The sequence below is a fragment of the Ursus americanus genome, chromosome 32, assembly GCF_024610735.1.
Source record: "Ursus americanus isolate L20-20 chromosome 32, mUrsAme1.1.p, whole genome shotgun sequence".
Classification (NCBI taxonomy): Eukaryota; Metazoa; Chordata; class Mammalia; order Carnivora; family Ursidae; genus Ursus; species Ursus americanus.
This window is the reverse complement of record NC_142158.1, coordinates 36,501,590-36,527,190: the sequence shown is the minus strand read 5'-3', so window position 1 is coordinate 36,527,190 and position 25,601 is coordinate 36,501,590.

Here is a 25,601-nt window from a genome sequence, read left to right as displayed (position 1 = left end):
TCCCCTTGCCACAGGCACCTGGGAGCATGTCTGCACGTGGAGAAAGACTATCCCGTGGGAAGCCGGTTTTTGTCAAACGGGTCCCAGTGCTCTGCCCCTCTCTTTTCACTCCTACTGCCAGAAGCCCAGGGAGGATGGGAGGGCTTAGAACATGGCTGGGCACTGTGGTTTCTTCCAGACAAGTGGAGGGCATTTGCTTTACCTTGCCACAACCACTTGGGATAGGGTCTGCACTTCAGGAAAACTGTTTCCGTGGGAAGCCGGCTTTTTGCAAAGAGGTCTCTGGGCCGAGGGCCTCAGGTGTCCCTCCGGCTCCCCAAAGCACAGGGACGAGGTGAGGGGCTTAGACGATGCCTGGGCAATGTTGTTTCTTACACCTGGGTGTGCGGCATTTTGTTGAGCTGGCTAACCCCACTTGGGATAGGTTTTCCACAGCAAGCGCCTAGGAAGCCGTTTTTGCCTTAGTGTTCGCCGGGCTGTGTTCGTTGGGGTTGAACTCCTGCTAGCAAAACCGCCGGGATGAGGGAAGGGTTCAGACTGTGCCTGGGCCCTGTGGTCTCTTCCAGGTCAGTGTATGGCATTTCCTTCCCCTTGCCACAGGCACCTGGGAGCATGTCTGCACGCGGAGAAAGACTTTCCCGTGGGAAGCCGGTTTTTGTCAAACGGGTCCCAGTGCTCTGCTCCTCTCTTTTCACTCCTGCTGCCAGAAGCCCAGGGAGGATGGGAGGGCTTAGAACATGCCTGGGCACTGTGGTTTCTTCCAGAGAAGTGGAGGGCATTGGCTTTACCTTGCCACAACCACTTGTGAGAGGGTCTGCACCTCAGGAAAACTGTTTCCGTGGGAAGCCAGCTTTTTGCAAAGGGGTCTCAGGGCCGTGGGCCTCGGGTGTCCCTCCGGCTCCCCAAAGCACAGGGACGAGGTGAGGGGCTTAGACCATGCCTGGGCAATGTTGTTTCTTACACCTGGGTGTGTGGCATTTTGTTGAGCTGGCTACCCCCACTTGGGATAGGTGTTCCACAGCAAGCACCTATTGTTCGTCGGAAGCCGTTTTTGCCCCAGGGGTCTCCGGGCTGTGTTCGTTGGGGTTGAACTCCTGCTACTAAAACCGCCGGCTTGAGGGAAGGGTTCAGACTGTGCCTGGGCCCTGTGGTCTCTTCCAGGTCAGTGTATGGCATTTCCTTCCCCTTGCCACAGGCACCTGGGAGCATGTCTGCACGTGGAGAAAGACTTTCCCGTGGGAAGCCGGTTTTTGTCAAACGGGTCCCAGTGCTCTGCTCCTCTCTTTTCACTCCTGCTGCCAGAAGCCCAGGGAGGATGGGAGGGCTTAGAACATGGCTGGGCACTGTGGTTTCTTCCAGAGAAGTGGAGGGCATTGGCTTTACCTTGCCACAACCACTTGTGAGAGGGTCTGCACCTCAGGAAAACTGTTTCCGTGGGAAGCCTGCTTTTTGCAAAGGGGTCTCAGGGCCGTGGGCCTCGGGTGTCCCTCCGGCTCCCCAAAGCACAGGGACGAGGTGAGGGGCTTAGACCATGCCTGGGCAATGTTGTTTCTTACACCTGGGTGTGTGGCATTTTGTTGAGCTGGCTACCCCCACTTGGGATAGGTGTTCCACCGCAAGCACCTATTGTTCGTCGGAAGCCGTTTTTGCCCCAGGGGTCTCCGGGCTGTGTTCGTTGGGCTTGAACTCCTGCTAGCAAAACCGCCGGGTTGAGGGAAGGGTTCAGACTGTGCCTGGGCCCTGTGGTCTCTTCCAGGTCAGTGTATGGCATTTCCTTCCCCTTGCCACAGGCACCTGGGAGCATGTCTGCACGTGGAGAAAGACTTTCCCGTGGGAAGCCGGTTTTTGTCCAACGGGTCCCAGTGCTCTGCTCCTCTCTTTTCACTCCTGCTGCCAGAAGCCCAGGGAGGATGGGAGGGCTTAGAACATGGCTGGGCACTGGGGTTTCTTCCAGAGAAGTGGAGGGCATTGGCTTTACCTTGCCACAACCACTTGGGATAGGGTCTGCACCTCAGGAAAACTGTTTCCGTGGGAAGCCGGCTTTTTGCAAAGTGGTCTCAGGGCCGTGGGCCTCGGGTGTCCCTCCGGCTCCCCAAAGCACAGGGACGAGGTGAGGGGCATAGACCATGCCTGGGCAATGTTGTTTCTTACACCTGGGTGTGTGGCATTTTGTTGAGCTGGCTACCCCCACTTGGGATAGGTGTTCTACAGCAAGCACCTATTGTTCCTCAGAAGCCGTTTTTGCCCCAGGGGCCTCCATGCTGTGTTCCTTGGGGTTGAACTCCTGCTAGCAAAACCGCCGGGTTGAGGGAAGGGTTCAGACTGTGCCTGGGCCCTGTGGTCTCTTCCAGATCAGTGTATGGCATTTCCTTCCCCTCGTCACAGGCACCTGGGAGCATGTCTGCACGTGGAGAAAGACTTTCCCGTGGGAAGCCGGTTTTTGTCAAACGGGTCCCAGTGCTCTGCTCCTCTCTTTTCACTCCTGCTGCCAGAAGCCCAGGGAGGATGGGAGGGCTTAGAACATGGCTGGGCACTGTGGTTTCTTCCAGAGAAGTGGAGGGCATTGGCTTTACCTTGCCACAACCACTTGTGAGAGGGTCTGCACTTCAGGAAAACTCTTTCCGTGGGAAGCCGGCTTTTTGCAAAGGGGTCTCAGGGCCGTGGGCCTCGGCTATCCCTCCGGCTCCCCAGAGCACAGGGAAGAGGTGAGGGGCTTAGACCATGGCTGGGCAATGTTGTTTCTTACACCTGGGTGTGTGGCATTTTGTTGACCTGGCTACCCCCACTTGGGATAGGTTTTCCACAGCCAGCACCTATTGTTCGTCGGAAGCCGTTTTTGCCCCTAGGGTCTCCGGGCTGTGTTCGTTGGGTTTGAACTCCTGCTAGCAAAACCGCCGGGTTGAGGGAAGGGTTCAGACTGTGCCTGGGCCCTGTGGTCTCTTCCAGGTCAGTGTATGGCATTTCCTTCCCCTTGCCACAGGCACCTGGGAGCATGTCTGCACGTGGAGAAAGACTTTCCCGTGGGAAGCCGGTTTTTGTCAAACGGGTCCCAGTGCTCTGCTCCTCTCTTTTCACTCCTGCTGCCAGAAGCCCAGGGAGGATGGGAGGGCTTAGAACATGGCTGGGCACTGTGGTTTCTTCTAGAGAAGTGGAGGGCATTGGCTTTACCTTGCCACAACCACTTGTGAGAGGGTCTGCACCTCAGGAAAACTGTTTCCGTGGGAAGCCTGCTTTTTGCAAAGGGGTCTCAGGGCCGTGGGCCTCGGGTGTCCCTCCGGCTCCCCAAAGCACAGGGACGAGGTGAGGGGCTTAGACCATGCCTGGGCAATGTTGTTTCTTACACCTGGGTGTGTGGCATTTTGTTGAGATGGCTACCCCCACTTGGGATAGGTGTTCCACAGCAAGCACCTATTGTTCGTCGGAAGCCGTTTTTGCCCCAGGGGTCTCCGGGCTGTGTTCGTTGGGCTTGAACTCCTGCTAGCAAAACCGCCGGGTTGAGGGAAGGGTTCAGACTGTGCCTGGGCCCTGTGGTCTCTTCCAGGTCAGTGTATGGCACTTCCTTCCCCTTGCCACAGGCACCTGGGAGCATGTCTGCACGTGGAGAAAGACTTTCCCGTGGGAAGCCGGTTTTTGTCAAACGGGTCCCAGTGATCTGCTCCTCTCTTTTCACTCCTGCTGCCAGAAGGCCAAGGAGGATGGGAGGGCTTAGAACATGCCTGGGCACTGTGGTTTCTTCCAGAGAAGTGGAGGGCATTTGCTTTACCTTGCCACAACCACTTGGGATAGGGTCTGCACCTCAGGAAAACTGTTTCCTTTGGAAGCCGGCTTTTTGCAAAGCGGTCTCAGGGCGGTGGGCCTCGGGTGTCCTCCGGCTCCCCAAAGCACAGGGACGAGGTGAGGGGCTTAGACCATGGCTGGGCAATGTTGTTTCTTACACCTGGGTGTGTGGCATTTTGTTGAACTGGCTACCCCCACTTGGGATAGGTGTTCCACAGCAAGCACCTATTGTTCTTCCGAAGCCGTTTTTGCCCCAGGGGTCTCCGGGCTGTGTTCCTTGGGGTTGAACCCCTGCTAGCAAAACCGCCGGGTTGAGGGAAGGGTTCAGACTGTGCCTGGGCCCTGTGGTCTCTTCCAGGTCAGTGTATGGCATTTCCTTCCCCTTGCCACAGGCACCTGGGAGCATGTCTGCACGTGGAGAAAGACTTTCCCATGGGAAGCCGTTTTTTGTCAAACGGGTCCCAGTGCTCTGCTCCTCTCTTTTCACTCCTGCTGCCAGAAGCCCAGGGAGGATGGGAGGGCTTAGAACGTGGCTGGGCACTGTGGTTTCTTCCAGAGAAGTGGAGGGCATTGGCTTTACCTTGCCACAACCACTTCGGAGAGGGTCTACACCTCAGGAAAACTGTTTCCGTGGGAAGCCGGCTTTTTGCAAAGGGGTCTCAGGGCCGTGGGCCTCGGGTGTCCCTCTGGCTCCCCAAAGCACAGGGACGAGGTGAGGGGCATAGACCATGGCTGGGCAATGTTGTTTCTTACACCTGGGTGTGTGGCATTATGTTGAGCTGGCTACCCCCAGTTGGGATAGGTGTTCTACAGCAAGCACCTATTGTTCGTTGGAAGCCGTTTTTGCCCCAGGGGTCTCCGGGCTGTGTTCGTTGGGGTTGAACTCCTGCTAGGAAAACCGCCGGGTTGAGGGAAGGGTTCAGACTGTGCCTGGGCCCTGTGGTCTCTTCCAGGTCAGTGTATGGCATTTCCTTCCCCTTGCCACAGGCACCTGGGAGCATGTCTGCACGTGGAGAAAGACTTTCCCGTGGGAAGCCAGTTTTGTCAAACGGGTCCCAGTGCTCTGCTCCTCTCTTTTCACTCCTGCTGCCAGAAGCCCAGGGAGGATGGGAGGGCTTAGAACATGGCTGGGCACTGTGGTTTCTTCCAGAAAAATGGAGGGCATTTGCTTTACCTTGCCACATCCACTTGTGAGAGGGTCTGCACCTCAGGAAAACTGTTTCCGTGGGAAGCCGGCTTTTTGCAAAGGGGTCTCAGGGCCTTGGCATCGGGTGTCCCTCTGGCTCCCCAAAGCACAGGGACGAGGTGAGGGGCATAGACCATGGCTGGACAATGTTGTTTCTTACACCTGGGTGTGTGGCATTTTGTTATGCTGGCTACCCCCACTTGGGATAGGTGTTCCACAGCAAGCACCTATTGTTCGTCGGAAGCCGTTATTGCCCCAGGGGTCTCCGGGCTGTGTTCGTTGGGCTTGAACTCCTGCTAGCAAAACCGCCGGGTTGAGGGAAGGGTTCAGACTGTGCCTGGGCCCTGTGGTCTCTTCCAGGTCAGTGTATGGCATTTCCTTCCCCTTGCCACAGGCACCTGGGAGCATGTCTGCACGTGGAGAAAGACTTTCCCGTGGGAAGCCGGTTTTTGTCAAACGGGTCCCAGTGCTCTGCTCCTCTCTTTTCACTCCTGCTGCCAGAAGCCCAGGGAGGATGGGAGGGCTTAGAACATGGCTGGGCACTGTGGTTTCTTCCAGAGAAGTGGAGGGCATTGGCTTTACCTTGCCACAAGCACTTGTGAGAGGGTCTGCACCTCAGGAAAACTGTTTCCGTGGGAAGCCTGCTTTTTGCAAAGGGGTCTCAGGGCCGTGAGCCTCGGGTGTCCCTCCGGCTCCCCAAAGCACAGGGACGAGGTGAGGGGCTTAGACCATGCCTGGGCAATGTTGTTTCTTACACCTGGGTGTGTGGCATTTTGTTGAGCTGGCTACCCCCACTTGGGATAGGTGTTCCACAGCAAGCACCTATTGTTCGTCGGAAGCCGTTATTGCCCCAGGGGTCTCCGGGCTGTGTTCGTTGGGGTTGAACTCCTGCTAGCAAAACCGCCGGGTTGAGGGAAGGGTTCAGACTGTGCCTGGGCCCTGTGGTCTCTTCCACGTCAGTGTATGGCATTTCCTTCCCCTTGCCACAGGCACCTGGGAGCATGTCTTCACGTGGAGAAAGACTTTCCCGTGGGAAGCCGGTTTTTGTCAAACGGGTCCCAGTGCTCTCCTCCTCTCTTTTCACTCCTGCTGCCAGAAGCCCAGGGAGGATGGGAGGGCTTAGAACATGCCTGGGCACTGTGGTTTCTTCCAGAGAAGTGGAGGGCATTGGCTTTACCTTGCCACAACCACTTGGGATAGGGTCTGCACCTCAGGAAAACTGTTTCCGTGGGAAGCCGGCTTTTTGCAAAGGGGTCTCAGGGCCGTGGGCCTCGGGTGTCCCTCCGGCTCCCCAAAGCACAGGGACGAGGTGAGGGGCTTAGACCATGACTGGGCAATGTTGTTTCTTACACCTGGGTGTGTGGCATTTTGTTGAGCTGGCTACCCCCTCTTGGGATAGGTGTTCCACAGCAAGCACCTATTGTTCGTCGGAAGCCGTTTTTGCCCCAGGGGTCTCCGGGCTGTGTTCGTTGGGCTTGAACTCCTGCTAGCAAAACCGCCGGGTTGAGGGAAGGGTTCAGACTGTGCCTGGGCCCTGTGGTCTCTTCCAGGTCAGTGTATGGCATTTCCTTCCCCTTGCCACAGGCACCTGGGAGCATGTCTGCACGTGGAGAAAGACTTTCCCGTGGGAAGCCGGTTTTTGTCAAACGGGTCCCAGTGCTCTGCTCCTCTCTTTTCACTCCTGCTGCCAGAAGCCCAGGGAGGATGGGAGGGCTTAGAACATGGCTGGGCACTGTGGTTTCTTCCAGAGAAGTTGAGGGCATTGCCTTTACCTTGCCACAAGCACTTGTGAGAGGGTCTGCACCTCAGGAAAACTGTTTCCGTGGGAAGCCTGCTTTTTGCAAAGGGGTCTCAGGGCCGTGAGCCTCGGGTGTCCCTCCGGCTTCCTAAAGCACAGGGACGAGGTGAGGGGCTTAGACCATGCCTGGGCAATGTTGTTTCTTACACCTGGGTGTGTGGCATTTTGTTGAGCTGGCTACCCCCACTTGGGATAGGTGTTCCACAGCAAGCACCTATTGTTCTTCCGAAGCCGTTTTTGCCCCAGGGGTCTCCGGGCTGTGTTCGTTGGGCTTGAACTCCTGCTAGCAAAACCGCCGGGTTGAGGGAAGGGTTCAGACTGTGCCTGGGCCCTGTGGTCTCTTCCAGGTCAGTGTATGGCATTTCCTTCCCCTTGCCACAGGCACCTGGGAGCATGTCTGCACGTGGAGAAAGACTTTCCCGTGGGAAGCCAGTTTTGTCAAACGGGTCCCAGTGCTCTGCTCCTCTCTTTTCACTCCTGCTGCCAGAAGCCCAGGGAGGATGGGAGGGCTTAGAACATGCCTGGGCACTGTGGTTTCTTCAAGAGAAGTGGAGGGCATTTGCTTTACCTTGCCACAACCACTTGTGAGAGAGTCTGCACCTCAGGAAAACTGTTTCCGTGGGAAGCCGGCTTTTTGCAAAGGGGTCTCAGGGCCGTGGGCCTCGGGTGTCCCTCCGGCTCCCCAAAGCACAGGGACGAGGTGAGGGGCTTAGACCATGGCTGGACAATGTTGTTTCTTACACCTGGGTGTGTGGCATTTTGTTGAGCTGGCTACCCCCACTTGGGATAGGTGTTCCACAGCAAGCACCTATTGTTCGTCGGAAGCCGTTATTGCCCCAGGGGTCTCCGGGCTGTGTTCGTTGGGGTTGAACTCCTGCTAGCAAAACCGCCGGGTTGAGGGAAGGGTTCAGACTGTGCCTGGGCCCTGTGGTCTCTTCCAGGTCAGTGTATGGCATTTCCTTCCCCTTGCCACAGGCACCTGGGAGCATGTCTGCACGTGGAGAAACTTTCCCGTGGGAAGCCAGTATTGTCAAACGGGTCCCAGTGCTCTGCTCCTCTCTTTTCACTCCTGCTGCCAGAAGCCCAGGGAGGATGGGAGGGCTTAGAACATGGCTGGGCACTGTGGTTTCTTCCAGAGAAGTGGAGGGCATTTGGTTTACCTTGCCACAACCACTTGTGAGAGGGTCTGCACCTCAGGAAAACTGTTTCCGTGGGAAGCCTGCTTTTTGCAAAGGGGTCTCAGGGCCGTGGGCCTCGGGTGTCCCTCCGGCTCCCCAAAGCACATGGACGAGGTGAGGGGCTTAGACCATGCCTGGGCAATGTTGTTTCTTACACCTGGGTGTGTGGCATTTTGTTGAGCTGGCTACCCCCACTTGGGATAGGTGTTCCACAGCAAGCACCTATTGTTCGTCGGAAGCCGTTATTGCCCCAGGGGTCTCCGGGCTGTGTTCGTTGGGCTTGAACTCCTGCTAGCAAAACCGCCGGGTTGAGGGAAGGGTTCAGACTGTGCCTGGGCCCTGTGGTCTCTTCCAGGTCAGTGTATGGCATTTCCTTCCCCTTGCCACAGGCACCTGGGAGCATGTCTGCACGTGGAGAAAGACTTTCCCGTGGGAAGCCGGTTTTTGTCAAACGGGTCCCAGTGCTCTGCTCCTCTCTTTTCACTCCTGCTGCCAGAAGCCCAGGGAGGATGGGAGGGCTTAGAACATGCCTGGGCACTGTGGTTTCTTCCAGAGAAGTGGAGGGCATTTGCTTTACCTTACCACAACCACTTGGGATAGGGTCTGCACCTCAGGAAAACTGTTTCCGTGGGAAGCCGGCTTTTTGCAAAGGGGTCTCAGGGCCGTGGACCTCGGGTGTCCCTCCGGCTCCCCAAAGCACAGGGACGAGGTGAGGGGCTTAGACCATGGCTGGGCAATGTTGTTTCTTACACCTGGGTGTGTGGCATTTTGTTGAGCTGGCTACCCCCTCTTGGGATAGGTGTTCCACAGCAAGCACCTATTGTTCGTCGGAAGCCGTTTTTGCCCCAGGGGTCTCCGGGCTGTGTTCGTTGGGCTTGAACTCCGGCTAGCAAAACCGCCGGGTTGAGGGAAGGGTTCAGACTGTGCCTGGGCCCTGTGGTCTCTTCCAGGTCAGTGTATGGCATTTCCTTCCCCTTGCCACAGGCACCTGGGAGCATGTCTGCACGTGGAGAAAGACTTTCCCGTGGGAAGCCGGTTTTTGTCAAATGGGTCCCAGTGCTCTGCTCCTCTCTTTTCACTCCTGCTGCCAGAAGCCCAGGGAGGATGGGAGGGCTTCGAACATGGCTGGGCACTGTGGTTTCTTCCAGAGAAGTTGAGGGCATTGGCTTTACCTTGCCACAAGCACTTGTGAGAGGGTCTGCACCTCAGGAAAACTGTTTCCGTGGGAAGCCTGCTTTTTGCAAAGGGGTCTCAGGGCCGTGAGCCTCGGGTGTCCCTCCGGCTCCCCAAAGCACAGGGACGAGGTGAGGGGCTTAGACCATGCCTGGGCAATGTTGTTTCTTACACCTGGGTGTGTGGCATTTTGTTGAGCTGGCTACCCCCACTTGGGATAGGTGTTCCACAGCAAGCACCTATTGTTCCTCGGAAGCCGTTTTTGCCCCAGGGGTCTCCGGGCTGTGTTCGTTGGGCTTGAACTCCTGCTAGCAAAACCGCCGGGTTGAGGGAAGGGTTTAGACTGTGCCTGGGCCCTGTGTTCTCTTCCAGGTCAGTGTATGGCATTTCCTTCCCCTTGTCACAGGCACCTGGGAGCATGTCTGCACGTGGAGAAAGACTTTCCCGTGGGAAGCCAGTTTTGTCAAACGGGTCCCAGTGCTCTGCTCCTCTCTTTTCACTCCTGCTGCCAGAAGCCCAGGGAGGATGGGAGGGCTTAGAACATGCCTGGGCACTGTGGTTTCTTCCAGAGAAGTGGAGGGCATTTGCTTTACCTTGCCACAACCACTTGTGAGAGAGTCTGCACCTCATGAAAACTGTTTCCGTGGGAAGCCGGCTTTTTGCAAAGGGGTCTCAGGGCCGTGGGCCTCGGGTGTCCCTCCGGTTCCCCAAAGCACAGGGACGAGGTGAGGGGCTTAGACCATGGCTGGACAATGTTGTTTCTTACACCTGGGTGTGTGGCATTTTGTTGAGCTGGCTACCCCCACTTGGGATAGGTGTTCCACAGCAAGCACCTATTGTTCTTCGGAAGCCGTTTTTGCCCCAGGGGTCTCCGGGCTGTGTTCGTTGGGGTTGAACTCCTGCTAGCAAAACCGCCGGGTTGAGGGAAGGGTTCAGACTGTGCCTGGGCCCTGTGGTCTCTTCCAGGTCAGTGTATGGCATTTCCTTCCCCTTGCCACAGGCACCTGGGAGCATGTCTGCACGTGGAGAAAGACTTTCCCGTGGGAAGCCGGTTTTTGTCAAACGGGTCCCAGTGCTCTGCTCCTCTCTTTTCACTCCTGCTGCCAGAAGCCCAGGGAGGATGGGAGGGCTTAGAACATGGCTGGGCACTGTGGTTTCTTCTAGAGAAGTGGAGGGCATTGGCTTTACCTTGCCACAACCACTTGTGAGAGGGTCTGCACCTCAGGAAAACTGTTTCCGTGGGAAGCCTGCTTTTTGCAAAGGGGTCTCAGGGTCGTGGGCCTCGGGTGTCCCTCTGGCTCCCCAAAGCACAGGGACGAGGTGAGGGGCTTAGACCATGGCTGGGCAATGTTGTTTCTTACACCTGGGTGTGTGGCATTTTGTTGAACTGGCTACCCCCACTTGGGATAGGTGTTCCACAGCAAGCAGCTATTGTTCTTCGGAAGCCGTTTTTGCCCCAGGGGTCTCCGGGCTGTGTTCGTTGGGGTTGAACTCCTGCTAGCAAAACCGCAGGGTTGAGGGAAGGGTTCAGACTGTGCCTGGGCCCTGTGGTCTCTTCCAGGTCAGTGTATGGCATTTCCTTCCCCTTGCCACAGGCACCTGGGAGCATGTCTGCACGTGGAGAAAGACTTTCCCGTGGGAAGCCGGTTTTTGTCAAACGGGTCCCAGTGCTCTGCTCCTCTCTTTTCACTCCTGCTGCCAGAAGCCCAGGGAGGATGGGAGGGCTTAGAACATGCCTGGGCACTGTGGTTTCTTCCAGAGAAGTGGAGGGCATTGGCTTTACCTTGCCACAACCACTTGGGATAGGGTTTGCACCTCAGGAAAACTGTTTCCGTGGGAAGCCAGCTTTTTGCAAAGGGGTCTCAGGGCCGTGGGCCTCGGGTGTCCCTCCGGCTCCCCAAAGCACAGGGACGAGGTGAGGGGCTTAGACCATGGCTGGGCAATGTTGTTTCTTACACCTGAGTGTGTGGCATTTTGTTGAACTGGCTACCCCCACTTGGGATAGGTGTTCCACAGCAAGCACCTATTGTTCGTCGGAAGCCGTTTTTGCCCCAGGGGTCTCCGGGCTGTGTTCGTTGGGCTTGAACTCCTGCTAGCAAAACCGCCGGGTTGAGGGAAGGGTTCAGACTGTGCCTGGGCCCTGTGGTCTCTTCCAGGTCAGTGTATGGCATTTCCTTCCCCTTGCCACAGGCACCTGGGAGCATGTCTGCACGTGGAGAAAGACTTTCCCGTGGGAAGCCGGTTTTTGTCAAACGGGTCCCAGTGCTCTGCTCCTCTCTTTTCACTCCTGCTGCCAGAAGCCCAGGGAGGATGGGAGGGCTTAGAAAATGCCTGGGCACTGTGGTTTCTTCCAGAGAAGTGGAGGGCATTGGCTTTACCTTGCCACAACCACTTGGGATAGGGTCTGCACCTCAGGAAAACTGTTTCCGTGGGAAGCCGGCTTTTTGCAAAGGGGTCTCAGGGCCGTGGGCCTCGGGTGTCCCTCCAGCTCCCCAAAGCACAGGGAGGAGGTGAGGGGCTTAGACCATGGCTGGGCAATGTTGTTTCTTACACCTGGGTGTGTGGCATTTTGTTGAGCTGGCTACCCCCACTTGGGATAGGTGTTCCACAGCAAGCACCTATTGTTCGTCGGAAGCCGTTTTGTCCCAGGGGTCTCCGGGCTGTGTTCGTTGGGCTTGAACTCCTGCTAGCAAAACCGCCGGGTTGAGGGAAGGGTTCAGACTGTGCCTGGGCCCTGTGGTCTCTTCCAGGTCAGTGTATGGCATTTCCTTCCCCTTGCCACAGGCACCTGGGAGCATGTCTGCACGTGGAGAAAGACTTTCCCGTGGGAAGCCGGTTTTTGTCAAACGGGTCCCAGTGCTCTGCTCCTCTCTTTTCACTCCTGCTGCCAGAAGCCCAGGGAGGATGGGAGGGCTTAGAACATGGCTGGGCACTGTGGTTTCTTCTAGAGAAGTGGAGGGCATTGGCTTTACCTTGCCACAACCACTTGTGAGAGGGTCTGCACCTCAGGAAAACTGTTTCCGTGGGAAGCCTGCTTTTTGCAAAGGGGTCCCAGGGCCGTGGGCCTCGGGTGTCCCTCTGCCTCCCCAAAGCACAGGGACGAGGTGAGGGGCTTAGACCATGGCTGGGCAATGTTGTTTCTTACACCTGGGTGTGTGGCATTTTGTTGAACTGGCTACCCCCACTTGGGATAGGTGTTCCACAGCAAGCACCTATTGTTCTTCGGAAGCCGTTTTTGCCCCAGGGGTCTCCGGGCTGTGTTCGTTGGGGTTGAACTCCTGCTAGCAAAACCGCCGGGTTGAGGGAAGGGTTCAGACTGTGCCTGGGCCCTGTGGTCTCTTCCAGGTCAGTGTATGGCATTTCCTTCCCCTTGCCACAGGCACCTGGGAGCATGTCTGCACGTGGAGAAAGACTTTCCCGTGGGAAGCCGGTTTTTGTCAAACGGGTCCCAGTGCTCTGCTCCTCTCTTTTCACTCCTGCTGCCAGAAGCCCAGGGAGGATGGGAGGGCTTAGAACATGGCTGGGCACTGTGGTTTCTTCCAGAGAAGTGGAGGGCATTTCCTTTACCTTGCCACAACCACTTGTGAGAGGGTCTGCACCTCAGGAAAACTGTTTCCGTGCGAAGCTGGCTTTTTGCAATGTTGTCGCAGGGCCGTGGGCCTCGGGTGTCCCTCCGGCTCCCCAAAGCACAGGAACGAGGTGAGGGGCTTAGACCATGGCTGGGCAATGTTGTTTCTTACACCTGGGTGTGTGGCATTTTGTTGAGCTGGCTACCCCCACTTGGGATAGGTGTTCCACAGCAAGCACCTATTGTTCTTCGGAAGCCGTTATTGCCCCAGGGGTCTCCGGGCAGTGTTCGTTGGGGTTGAACTCCTGCTACCAAAACCGCCGGGTTGAGGGAAGGGTTCAGACTGTGCCTGGGCCCTGTGGTCTCTTCCAGGTCAGTGTATGGCATTTCCTTCCCCTTGCCACAGGCACCTGGGAGCATGTCTGCACGTGGAGAAAGACTTTCCCGTGGGAAGCCGGTTTTTGTCAAACGGGTCCCAGTGCTCTGCTCCTCTCTTTTCACTCCTGCTGCCAGAAGCCCAGGGAGGATGGGAGGGCTTAGAAAATGCCTGGGCACTGTGGTTTCTTCCAGAGAAGTGGAGGGCATTGGCTTTACCTTGCCACAACCACTTGGGAGAGGGTCTACACCTCAGGAAAACTGTCTCCGTGGGAAGCCGGCTTTTTGCAAAGGGGTCTCAGGGCCGTGGGGCTCGGCTGTCCCTCCGGCTCCCCAAAGCACAGGGACGAGGTGAGGGGCTTAGACCATGCCTGGGCAATGTTGTTTCTTACACCTGGGTGTGTGGCATTTTGTTGAGCTGGCTACCCCCACTTGGGATAGGTGTTCCACAGCAAGCACCTATTGTTCGTCGGAAGCCGTTTTTGCCCCAGGGGTCTCCGGGCTGTGTTCGTTGGGCTTGAACTCCTGCTAGCAAAACCGCCGGGTTGAGGGAAGGGTTCAGACTGTGCCTGGGCCCTGTGGTCTCTTCCAGGTCAGTGTATGGCATTTCCTTCCCCTTGCCACAGGCACCTGGGAGCATGTCTGCACGTGGAGAAAGACTTTCCCGTAGGAAGCTGGTTTTTGTCAAACGGGTCCCAGTGCTCTGCTCCTCTCTTTTCACTCCTGCTGCCAGAAGCCCAGGGAGGATGGGAGGGCTTAGAAAATGCCTGGGCACTGTGGTTTCTTCCAGAGAAGTGGAGGGCATTTGCTTTACCTTGCCACAACCACTTGTGAGAGGGTCTGCACCTCAGGAAAACTGTTTCCGTGGTAAGCCGGCTTTTTGCAAAGGGGTCTCAGGGCCGTGGGCCTCGGGTGTCCCTCCGGCTCCCCAAAGCACAGGGACGAGGTGAGGGGCTTAGACCATGCCTGGGCAATGTTGTTTCTTACACCTGGGTGTGTGGCATTTTGTTGAGCTGGCTACCCCCACTTGGGATAGGTGTTCCACAGCAAGCACCTATTGTTCGTCGGAAGCCGTTTTTGCCCCAGGGGTATCCGGGCTGTGTTCGTTGGGCTTGAACTCCTGCTAGCAAAACCGCCGGGTTGAGGGAAGGGTTCAGACTGTGCCTGGGCCCTGTGGTCTCTTCCAGGTCAGTGTATGGCATTTCCTTCCCCTTGCCACAGGCACCTGGGAGCATGTCTGCACGTGGAGAAAGACTTTCCCGTGGGAAGCCGGTTTTTGTCAAACGGGTTCCAGTGCTCTGCTCCTCTCTTTTCACTCCTGCTGCCAGAAGCCCAGGGAGGATGGGAGGGCTTAGAACATACCTGGGCACTGTGGTTTCTTCCAGAGAAGTGGAGGGCATTGGCTTTACCTTGCCACAACCACTTGGGATAGGGTCTGCACCTCAGGAAAACTGTTTCCGTGGGAAGCCGGCTTTTTGCAAAGGGGTCTCAGGGCCGTGGGCCTCGGGTGTCCCTCCGGCTCCCCAAAGCACAGGGACGAGGTGAGGGGCTTAGACCATGCCTGGGCAATGTTGTTTCTTACACCTGGGTGTGTGGCATTTTGTTGAGCTGGCTACCCCCACTTGGGATAGGTATTCCACAGGAAGCACCTATTGTTCGTCGGAAGCCGTTTTTGCCCCAGAGGTCTCCGGGCTGTGTTCGTTGGGCTTGAACTCCTGCTAGCAAAACCGCCGGGTTGAGGGAAGGGTTCAGACTTTGCCTGGGCCCTGTGGTCTCTTCCAGGTCAGTGTATGGCATTTCCTTCCCCTTGCCACAGGAACCTGGGAGCATGTCTGCACGTGGAGAAACTTTCCCGTGGGAAGCCAGTTTTCTCAAACGGGTCCCAGTGCTCTGCTCCTCTCTTTTCACTCCTGCTGCCAGAAGCCCAGGGAGGATGGGAGGGCTTAGAACATGGCTGGGCACTGTGGTTTCTTCCAGAGAAGTGGAGGGCATTTGCTTTACCTTGCCACAACCACTTGTGAGAGGGTCTGCACCTCAGGAAAACTGTTTCCGTGGGAAGCCGGCTTTTTGCAAAGGGGTCTCAGGGCCGTGGGCCTCGGGTGTCACTCCGGCTCCCCAAATCTCAGGGATGAGGTGAGGGGCTTAGACCATGCCTGGGCAATGTTGTTTCTTACACCTGGGTGTGTGGCATTTTGTTGAGCTGGCTACCCCCACTTGGGATAGGTGTTCCACAGCAAGCACCTATTGTTCGTCGGAAGCCGTTTTTGCCCCAGGGGTCTCCGGGCTGTGTTCGTTGGGCTTGAACTCCTGCTAGCAAAACCGCCGGGTTGAGGGAAGGGTTCAGACTGTGCCTGGGCCCTGTGGTCTCTTCCAGATCAGTGTATGGCACTTCCTTCCCCTTGCCACAGGCACCTGGGAGCATGTCTGCACGTGGAGAAAGACTTTCCCGTGGGAAGCCGGTTTTTGTCAAACGGGTCCCAGTGCTCTGCTCCTCTCTTTTCACTCCTGCTGCCAGAAGCCCAGGGAGGATGGGAGGGCTTAGAACATGGCTGGGCACTGTGGTTTCTTCCAGGGAAGTGGAGGGCATTGGCTTTACCTTCCCACAACCACTTGTGAGAGGGTCTGCACCTCAGGAAAACTGTTTCCGTGGGAAGCCTGCTTTTTGCAAAGGGGTCTCAGGGCCGTGGGCCTCGGGTGTCCCTCCGGCTCCCCAAAGCACAGGGATGAGGTGAGGGGCTTAGACCATGCCTGGGCAATGTTGTTTCTTACACCTGGGTGTGTGGCATTTTGTTGAGCTGGCTACCCCCACTTGGGATAGGTGTTCCACAGCAAGCACCTATTGTTCGTCGGAAGCCGTTTTTGCCCCAGGGGTCTCCGGGCTGTGTTCGTTGGGCTTGAACTCCTGCTAGCAAAACCGCCGGGTTGAGGGAAGGGTTCAGACTGTGCCTGGGCCCTGTGGTCTCTTCCAGGTCAGTGTATGGCATTTCCTTCCCCTTGCCACAGGCACCTGGGAGCATGTCTGCACGTGGAGAAAGACTTTCCCGTGGGAAGCCGGTTTTTGTCAAACGGGTCCCAGTGCTCTGCTCCTCTCTTTTCACTCCTGCTGCCAGAAGCCCAGGGAGGATGGGAGGGCTTAGAACATGGCTGGGCACTGTGGTTTCTTCCAGAGAAGTGGAGGGCATTGGCTTTACCTTGCCACAACCACTTGTGAGAGGGTCTGCACCTCAGGAAAACTGTTTCCGTGGGAAGCCTGCTTTTTGCAAAGGGGTCTCAGGGCCGTGAGCCTCGGGTGTCCCTCCGGCTCCCCAAAGCACAGGGACGAGGTGAGGGGCTTAGACCATGCCTGGGCAATGTTGTTTCTTACACCTGGGTGTGTGGCATTTTGTTGAGCTGGCTACCCCCACTTGGGATAGGTGTTCCACAGCAAGCACCTATTGTTCGTCGGAAGCCGTTTTTGCCCCAGGGGTCTCCGGGCTGTGTTCGTTGGGCTTGAACTCCTGCTAGCAAAACCGCCGGGTTGAGGGAAGGGTTCAGACTGTGCCTGGGCCCTGTGGTCTCTTCCAGGTCAGTGTATGGCATTTCCTTCCCCTTGCCACAGGCACCTGGGAGCATGTCTGCACGTGGAGAAAGACTTTCCCGTGGGAAGCCGGTTTTTGTCAAACGGGTCCCAGTGCTCTGCTCCTCTCTTTTCACTCCTGCTGCCAGAAGCCCAGGGAGGATGGGAGGGCTTAGAACATGGCTGGGCACTGTGGTTTCTTCCAGGGAAGTGGAGGGCATTGGCTTTACCTTCCCACAACCACTTGTGAGAGGGTCTGCACCTCAGGAAAACTGTTTCCGTGGGAAGCCTGCTTTTTGCAAAGGGGTCTCAGGGCCGTGGGCCTCGGGTGTCCCTCCGGCTCCCCAAAGCACAGGGACGAGGTGAGGGGCTTAGACCATGCCTGGGCAATGTTGTTTCTTACACCTGGGTGTGTGGCATTTTGTTGAGCTGGCTACCCCCACTTGGGATAGGTGTTCCACAGCAAGCACCTATTGTTCGTCGGAAGCCGTTTTTGCCCCAGGGGTCTCCGGGCTGTGTTCGTTGGGCTTGAACTCCTGCTAGCAAAACCGCCGGGTTGAGGGAAGGGTTCAGACTGTGCCTGGGCCCTGTGGTCTCTTCCAGGTCAGTGTATGGCATTTCCTTCCCCTTGCCACAGGCACCTGGGAGCATGTCTGCACGTGGAGAAAGACTTTCCCGTGGGAAGCCGGTTTTTGTCAAACGGGTCCCAGTGCTCTGCTCCTCTCTTTTCACTCCTGCTGCCAGACGCCCAGGGAGGATGGGAGGGCTTAGAACATCGCTGGGCACTGGGGTTTCTTCCAGAGAAGTGGAGGGCATTGGCTTTACCTTGCCACAACCACTTGAGAGGGTCTGCACCTCAGGAAATCTGTTTCCGTGGGAAGCCGTCTTTTTGCAAAGGGGTCTCAGGGCCGTGAGCCTCGGGTGTCCCTCCGGCTCCCCAAAGCACAGGGACGAGGTGAGGGGCTTAGACCATGCCTGGGCAATGTTGTTTCTTACACCTGGGTGTGTGGCATTTTGTTGAGCTGGCTACCCCCACTTGGGATAGGTGTTCCACAGCAAGCACCTATTGATCCTCGGAAGCCGTTTTTGCCCCAGGGGTATCCGGGCTGTGTTCGTTGGGCTTGAACTCCTGCTAGCAAAACCGCCGGGTTGAGGGAAGGGTTCAGACTGTGCCTGGGCCTTGTGGTCTCTTCCAGGTCAGTGTATGGCATTTCCTTCCCCTTGCCACAGGCACCTGGGAGCATGTCTGCACGTGGAGAAAGACTTTCCCGTGGGAAGCCGGTTTTTGTCAAACGGGTCCCAGTGCTCTGCTCCTCTCTTTTCACTCCTGCTGCCAGAAGCCCAGGGAGGATGGGAGGGCTTAGAACATGGCTGGGCACTGTGGTTTCTTCCAGGGAAGTGGAGGGCATTGGCTTTACCTTCCCACAACCACTTGTGAGAGGGTCTGCACCTCAGGAAAACTGTTTCCGTGGGAAGCCTGCTTTTTGCAAAGGGGTCTCAGGGCCGTGGGCCTCGGGTGTCCCTCCGGCTCCCCAAAGCACAGGGACGAGGTGAGGGGCTTAGACCATGCCTGGGCAATGTTGTTTCTTACACCTGGGTGTGTGGCATTTTGTTGAGCTGGCTACCCCCACTTGGGATAGGTGTTCCACAGCAAGCACCTATTGTTCGTCGGAAGCCGTTTTTGCCCCAGGGGTCTCCGGGCTGTGTTCGTTGGGCTTGAACTCCTGCTAGCAAAACCGCCGGGTTGAGGGAAGGGTTCAGACTGTGCCTGGGCCCTGTGGTCTCTTCCAGGTCAGTGTATGGCATTTCCTTCCCCTTGCCACAGGCACCTGGGAGCATGTCTGCACGTGGAGAAAGACTTTCCCGTGGGAAGCCGGTTTTTGTCAAACGGGTCCCAGTGCTCTGCTCCTCTCTTTTCACTCCTGCTGCCAGACGCCCAGGGAGGATGGGAGGGCTTAGAACATGGCTGGGCACTGGGGTTTCTTCCAGAGAAGTGGAGGGCATTGGCTTTACCTTGCCACAACCACTTGTGAGAGGGTCTGCACCTCAGGAAATCTGTTTCCGTGGGAAGCCTGCTTTTTGCAAAGGGGTCTCAGGGCCGTGAGCCTCGGGTGTCCCTCCGGCTCCCCAAAGCACAGGGACGAGGTGAGGGGCTTAGACCATGCCTGGGCAATGTTGTTTCTTACACCTGGGTGTGTGGCATTTTGTTGAGCTGGCTACCCCCACTTGGGATAGGTGTTCCACAGCAAGCACCTATTGTTCCTCGGAAGCCGTTTTTGCCCCAGGGGTATCCGGGCTGTGTTCCTTGGGCTTGAACTCCTGCTAGCAAAACCGCCGGGTTGAGGGAAGGGTTCAGACTGTGCCTGGGCCCTGTGGTCTCTTCCAGGTCAGTGTATGGCATTTCCTTCCCCTTGCCACAGGCACCTGGGAGCATGTCTGCACGTGGAGAAAGACTTTCCCGTGGGAAGCCGGTTTTTGTCAAACGGGTCCCAGTGCTCTGCTCCTCTCTTTTCACTCCTGCTGCCAGAAGCCCAGGGAGGATGGGAGGGCTTAGAAAATGCCTGGGCACTGTGGTTTCTTCCAGAGAAGTGGAGGGCATTGGCTTTACCTTGCCACAACCACTTGGGAGAGGGTCTACACCTCAGGAAAACTGTCTCCGTGGGAAGCCGGCTTTTTGCAAAGGGGTCTCAGGGCCGTGGGGCTCGGCTGTCCCTCCGGCTCCCCAAAGCACAGGGACGAAGTGAGGGGCTTAGACCATGCCTGGGCAATGTTGTTTCTTACACCTGGGTGTGTGGCATTTTGTTGAGCTGGCTACCCCCACTTGGGATAGGTGTTCCACAGCAAGCACCTATTGTTCGTTGGAAGCCGTTTTTGCCCCAGGGGTATCCGGGCTGTGTTCGTTGGGCTTGAACTCCTGCTAGCAAAACCGCCGGGTTGAGGGAAGGGTTCAGACTGTGCCTGGGCCCTGTGGTCTCTTCCAGGTCAGTGTATGGCATTTCCTTCCCCTTGCCACAGGCACCTGGGAGCATGTCTGCACGTGGAGAAAGACTTTCCCGTGGGAAGCCGGTTTTTGTCAAACGGGTTCCAGTGCTCTGCTCCTCTCTTTTCACTCCTGCTGCCAGAAGCCCAGGGAGGATGGGAGGGCTTAGAACATACCTGGGCACTGTGGTTTCTTCCAGAGAAGTGGAGGGCATTGGCTTTACCTTGCCACAACCACTTGGGATAGGGTCTGCACCTCAGGAAAACTGTTTCCGTGGGAAGCCGGCTTTTTGCAAAGGGGTCTCAGGGCCGTGGGCCTCGGGTGTCCCTCCGGCTCCCCAAAGCACAGGGACGAGGTGAGGGGCTTAGACCATGCCTGGGCAATGTTGTTTCTTACACCTGGGTGTGTGGCATTTTGTTGAGCTGGCTACCCCCACTTGGGATAGGTATTCCACAGGAAGCACCTATTGTTCGTCGGAAGCCGTTTTTGCCCCAGGGGTCTCCGGGCTGTGTTCGTTGGGCTTGAACTCCTGCTAGCAAAACCGCCGGGTTGAGGGAAGGGTTCAGACTTTGCCTGGGCCCTGTGGTCTCTTCCAGGTCAGTGTATGGCATTTCCTTCCCCTTGTCACAGGAACCTGGGAGCATGTCTGCACGTGGAGAAACTTTCCCGTGGGAAGCCAGTTTTCTCAAACGGGTCCCAGTGCTCTGCTCCTCTCTTTTCACTCCTGCTGCCAGAAGCCCAGGGAGGATGGGAGGGCTTAGAACATGGCTGGGCACTGTGGTTTCTTCCAGAGAAGTGGAGGGCATTTGCTTTACCTTGCCACAACCACTTGTGAGAGGGTCTGCACCTCAGGAAAACTGTTTCCGTGGGAAGCCGGCTTTTTGCAAAGGGGTCTCAGGGCCGTGGGCCTCGGGTGTCACTCCGGCTCCCCAAATCTCAGGGATGAGGTGAGGGGCTTAGACCATGCCTGGGCAATGTTGTTTCTTACACCTGGGTGTGTGGCATTTTGTTGAGCTGGCTACCCCCACTTGGGATAGGTGTTCCACAGCAAGCACCTATTGTTCTTCGGAAGCCGTTTTTGCCCCAGGGGTCTCCGGGCTGTGTTCGTTGGGCTTGAACTCCTGCTAGCAAAACCGCCGGGTTGAGGGAAGGGTTCAGACTGTGCCTGGGCCCTGTGGTCTCTTCCAGATCAGTGTATGGCATTTCCTTCCCCTTGCCACAGGCACCTGGGAGCATGTCTGCACGTGGAGAAAGACTTTCCCGTGGGAAGCCGGTTTTTGTCAAACGGGTCCCAGTGCTCTGCTCCTCTCTTTTCACTCCTGCTGCCAGACGCCCAGGGAGGATGGGAGGGCTTAGAACATGGCTGGGCACTGGGGTTTCTTCCAGAGAAGTGGAGGGCATTGGCTTTACCTTGCCACAACCACTTGTGAGAGGGTCTGCACCTCAGGAAATCTGTTTCCGTGGGAAGCCTGCTTTTTGCAAAGGGGTCTCAGGGCCGTGAGCCTCGGGTGTCCCTCCGGCTCCCCAAAGCACAGGGACGAGGTGAGGGGCTTAGACCATGCCTGGGCAATGTTGTTTCTTACACCTGGGTGTGTGGCATTTTGTTGAGCTGGCTACCCCCACTTGGGATAGGTGTTCCACAGCAAGCACCTATTGTTCCTCGGAAGCCGTTTTTGCCCCAGGGGTATCCGGGCTGTGTTCCTTGGGCTTGAACTCCTGCTAGCAAAACCGCCGGGTTGAGGGAAGGGTTCAGACTGTGCCTGGGCCCTGTGGTCTCTTCCAGGTCAGTGTATGGCATTTCCTTCCCCTTGCCACAGGCACCTGGGAGCATGTCTGCACGTGGAGAAAGACTTTCCCGTGGGAAGCCGGTTTTTGTCAAACGGGTCCCAGTGCTCTGCTCCTCTCTTTTCACTCCTGCTGCCAGAAGCCCAGGGAGGATGGGAGGGCTTAGAAAATGCCTGGGCACTGTGGTTTCTTCCAGAGAAGTGGAGGGCATTGGCTTTACCTTGCCACAACCACTTGGGAGAGGGTCTACACCTCAGGAAAACTGTCTCCGTGGGAAGCCGGCTTTTTGCAAAGGGGTCTCAGGGCCGTGGGGCTCGGCTGTCCCTCCGGCTCCCCAAAGCACAGGGACGAAGTGAGGGGCTTAGACCATGCCTGGGCAATGTTGTTTCTTACACCTGGGTGTGTGGCATTTTGTTGAGCTGGCTACCCCCACTTGGGATAGGTGTTCCACAGCAAGCACCTATTGTTCGTTGGAAGCCGTTTTTGCCCCAGGGGTATCCGGGCTGTGTTCGTTGGGCTTGAACTCCTGCTAGCAAAACCGCCGGGTTGAGGGAAGGGTTCAGACTGTGCCTGGGCCCTGTGGTCTCTTCCAGGTCAGTGTATGGCATTTCCTTCCCCTTGCCACAGGCACCTGGGAGCATGTCTGCACGTGGAGAAAGACTTTCCCGTGGGAAGCCGGTTTTTGTCAAACGGGTTCCAGTGCTCTGCTCCTCTCTTTTCACTCCTGCTGCCAGAAGCCCAGGGAGGATGGGAGGGCTTAGAACATACCTGGGCACTGTGGTTTCTTCCAGAGAAGTGGAGGGCATTGGCTTTACCTTGCCACAACCACTTGGGATAGGGTCTGCACCTCAGGAAAACTGTTTCCGTGGGAAGCCGGCTTTTTGCAAAGGGGTCTCAGGGCCGTGGGCCTCGGGTGTCCCTCCGGCTCCCCAAAGCACAGGGACGAGGTGAGGGGCTTAGACCATGCCTGGGCAATGTTGTTTCTTACACCTGGGTGTGTGGCATTTTGTTGAGCTGGCTACCCCCACTTGGGATAGGTATTCCACAGGAAGCACCTATTGTTCGTCGGAAGCCGTTTTTGCCCCAGGGGTCTCCGGGCTGTGTTCGTTGGGCTTGAACTCCTGCTAGCAAAACCGCCGGGTTGAGGGAAGGGTTCAGACTTTGCCTGGGCCCTGTGGTCTCTTCCAGGTCAGTGTATGGCATTTCCTTCCCCTTGTCACAGGAACCTGGGAGCATGTCTGCACGTGGAGAAACTTTCCCGTGGGAAGCCAGTTTTCTCAAACGGGTCCCAGTGCTCTGCTCCTCTCTTTTCACTCCTGCTGCCAGAAGCCCAGGGAGGATGGGAGGGCTTAGAACATGGCTGGGCACTGTGGTTTCTTCCAGAGAAGTGGAGGGCATTTGCTTTACCTTGCCACAACCACTTGTGAGAGGGTCTGCACCTCAGGAAAACTGTTTCCGTGGGAAGCCGGCTTTTTGCAAAGGGGTCTCAGGGCCGTGGGCCTCGGGTGTCACTCCGGCTCCCCAAATCTCAGGGATGAGGTGAGGGGCTTAGACCATGCCTGGGCAATGTTGTTTCTTACACCTGGGTGTGTGGCATTTTGTTGAGCTGGCTACCCCCACTTGGGATAGGTGTTCCACAGCAAGCACCTATTGTTCTTCGGAAGCCGTTTTTGCCCCAGGGGTCTCCGGGCTGTGTTCGTTGGGCTTGAACTCCTGCTAGCAAAACCGCCGGGTTGAGGGAAGGGTTCAGACTGTGCCTGGGCCCTGTGGTCTCTTCCAGGTCAGTGTATGGCATTTCCTTCCCCTTGCCACAGGCACCTGGGAGCATGTCTGCACGTGGAGAAAGACTTTCCCGTGGGAAGCCGGTTTTTGTCAAACGGGTCCCAGTGCTCTGCTCCTCTCTTTTCACTCCTGCTGCCAGAAGCCCAGGGAGGATGGGAGGGCTTAGAACATGGCTGGGCACTGTGGTTTCTTCCAGGGAAGTGGAGGGCATTGGCTTTACCTTCCCACAACCACTTGTGAGAGGGTCTGCACCTCAGGAAAACTGTTTCCATGGGAAGCCTGCTTTTTGCAAAGGGGTCTCAGGGCCGTGGGCCTCGGGTGTCCCTCCGGCTCCCCAAAGCACAGGGACGAGGTGAGGGGCTTAGACCATGCCTGGGCAATGTTGTTTCTTACACCTGGGTGTGTGGCATTTTGTTGAGCTGGCTACCCCCACTTGGGATAGGTGTTCCACAGCAAGCACCTATTGTTCGTCGGAAGCCGTTTTTGCCCCAGGGGTCTCCGGGCTGTGTTCGTTGGGCTTGAACTCCTGCTAGCAAAACCGCCGGGTTGAGGGAAGGGTTCAGACTGTGCCTGGGCCCTGTGGTCTCTTCCAGGTCAGTGTATGGCATTTCCTTCCCCTTGCCACAGGCACCTGGGAGCATGTCTGCACGTGGAGAAAGACTTTCCCGTGGGAAGCCGGTTTTTGTCAAACGGGTCCCAGTGCTCTGCTCCTCTCTTTTCACTCCTGCTGCCAGAAGCCCAGGGAGGATGGGAGGGCTTAGAACATGGCTGGGCACTGTGGTTTCTTCCAGGGAAGTGGAGGGCATTGGCTTTACCTTCCCACAACCACTTGTGAGAGGGTCTGCACCTCAGGAAAACTGTTTCCGTGGGAAGCCTGCTTTTTGCAAAGGGGTCTCAGGGCCGTGGGCCTCGGGTGTCCCTCCGGCTCCCCAAAGCACAGGGACGAGGTGAGGGGCTTAGACCATGCCTGGGCAATGTTGTTTCTTACACCTGGGTGTGTGGCATTTTGTTGAGCTGGCTACCCCCACTTGGGATAGGTGTTCCACAGCAAGCACCTATTGTTCGTCGGAAGCCGTTTTTGCCCCAGGGGTCTCCAGGCTGTGTTCGTTGGGCTTGAACTCCTGCTAGCAAAACCGCCGGGTTGAGGGAAGGGTTCAGACTGTGCCTGGGCCCTGTGGTCTCTTCCAGGTCAGTGTATGGCATTTCCTTCCCCTTGCCACAGGCACCTGGGAGCATGTCTGCACGTGGAGAAAGACTTTCCCGTGGGAAGCCGGTTTTTGTCAAACGGGTCCCAGTGCTCTGCTCCTCTCTTTTCACTCCTGCTGCCAGAAGCCCAGGGAGGATGGGAGGGCTTAGAACATGGCTGGGCACTGTGGTTTCTTCCAGAGAAGTAGAGGGCATTGGCTTTACCTTGCCACAACCACTTGTGAGAGGGTCTGCAACTCAGGAAAACTGTTTCCGTGGGAAGCCTGCTTTTTGCAAAGGGGTCTCAGGGCCGTGAGCCTCGGGTGTCCCTCCGGCTCCCCAAAGCACAGGGACGAGGTGAGGGGCTTAGACCATGCCTGGGCAATGTTGTTTCTTACACCTGGGTGTGTGGCATTTTGTTGAGCTGGCTACCCCTACTTGGGATAGGTGTTCCACAGCAAGCACCTATTGTTCGTCGGAAGCCGTTTTTGCCCCAGGGGTCTCCGGGTTGTGTTCGTTGGGCTTGAACTCCTGCTAGCAAAACCGCCGGGTTGAGGGAAGGGTTCAGACTGTGCCTGGGCCCTGTGGTCTCTTCCAGATCAGTGTATGGCATTTCCTTCCCCTTGCCACAGGCACCTGGGAGCATGTCTGCACGTGGAGAAAGACTTTCCCGTGGGAAGCCGGTTTTTGTCAAACGGGTCCCAGTGCTCTGCTCCTCTCTTTTCACTCCTGCTGCCAGAAGCCCAGGGAGGATGGGAGGGCTTAGAACATGGCTGGGCACTGTGGTTTCTTCCAGGGAAGTGGAGGGCATTGGCTTTACCTTCCCACAACCACTTGTGAGAGGGTCTGCACCTCAGGAAAACTGTTTCCGTGGGAAGCCTGCTTTTTGCAAAGGGGTCTCAGGGCCGTGGGCCTCGGGTGTCCCTCCGGCTCCCCAAAGCACAGGGACGAGGTGAGGGGCTTAGACCATGCCTGGGCAATGTTGTTTCTTACACCTGGGTGTGTGGCATTTTGTTGAGCTGGCTACCCCCACTTGGGATAGGTGTTCCACAGCAAGCACCTATTGTTCGTCGGAAGCCGTTTTTGCCCCAGGGGTCTCCGGGCTGTGTTCGTTGGGCTTGAACTCCTGCTAGCAAAACCGCCGGGTTGAGGGAAGGGTTCAGACTGTGCCTGGGCCCTGTGGTCTCTTCCAGGTCAGTGTATGGCATTTCCTTCCCCTTGCCACAGGCACCTGGGAGCATGTCTGCACGTGGAGAAA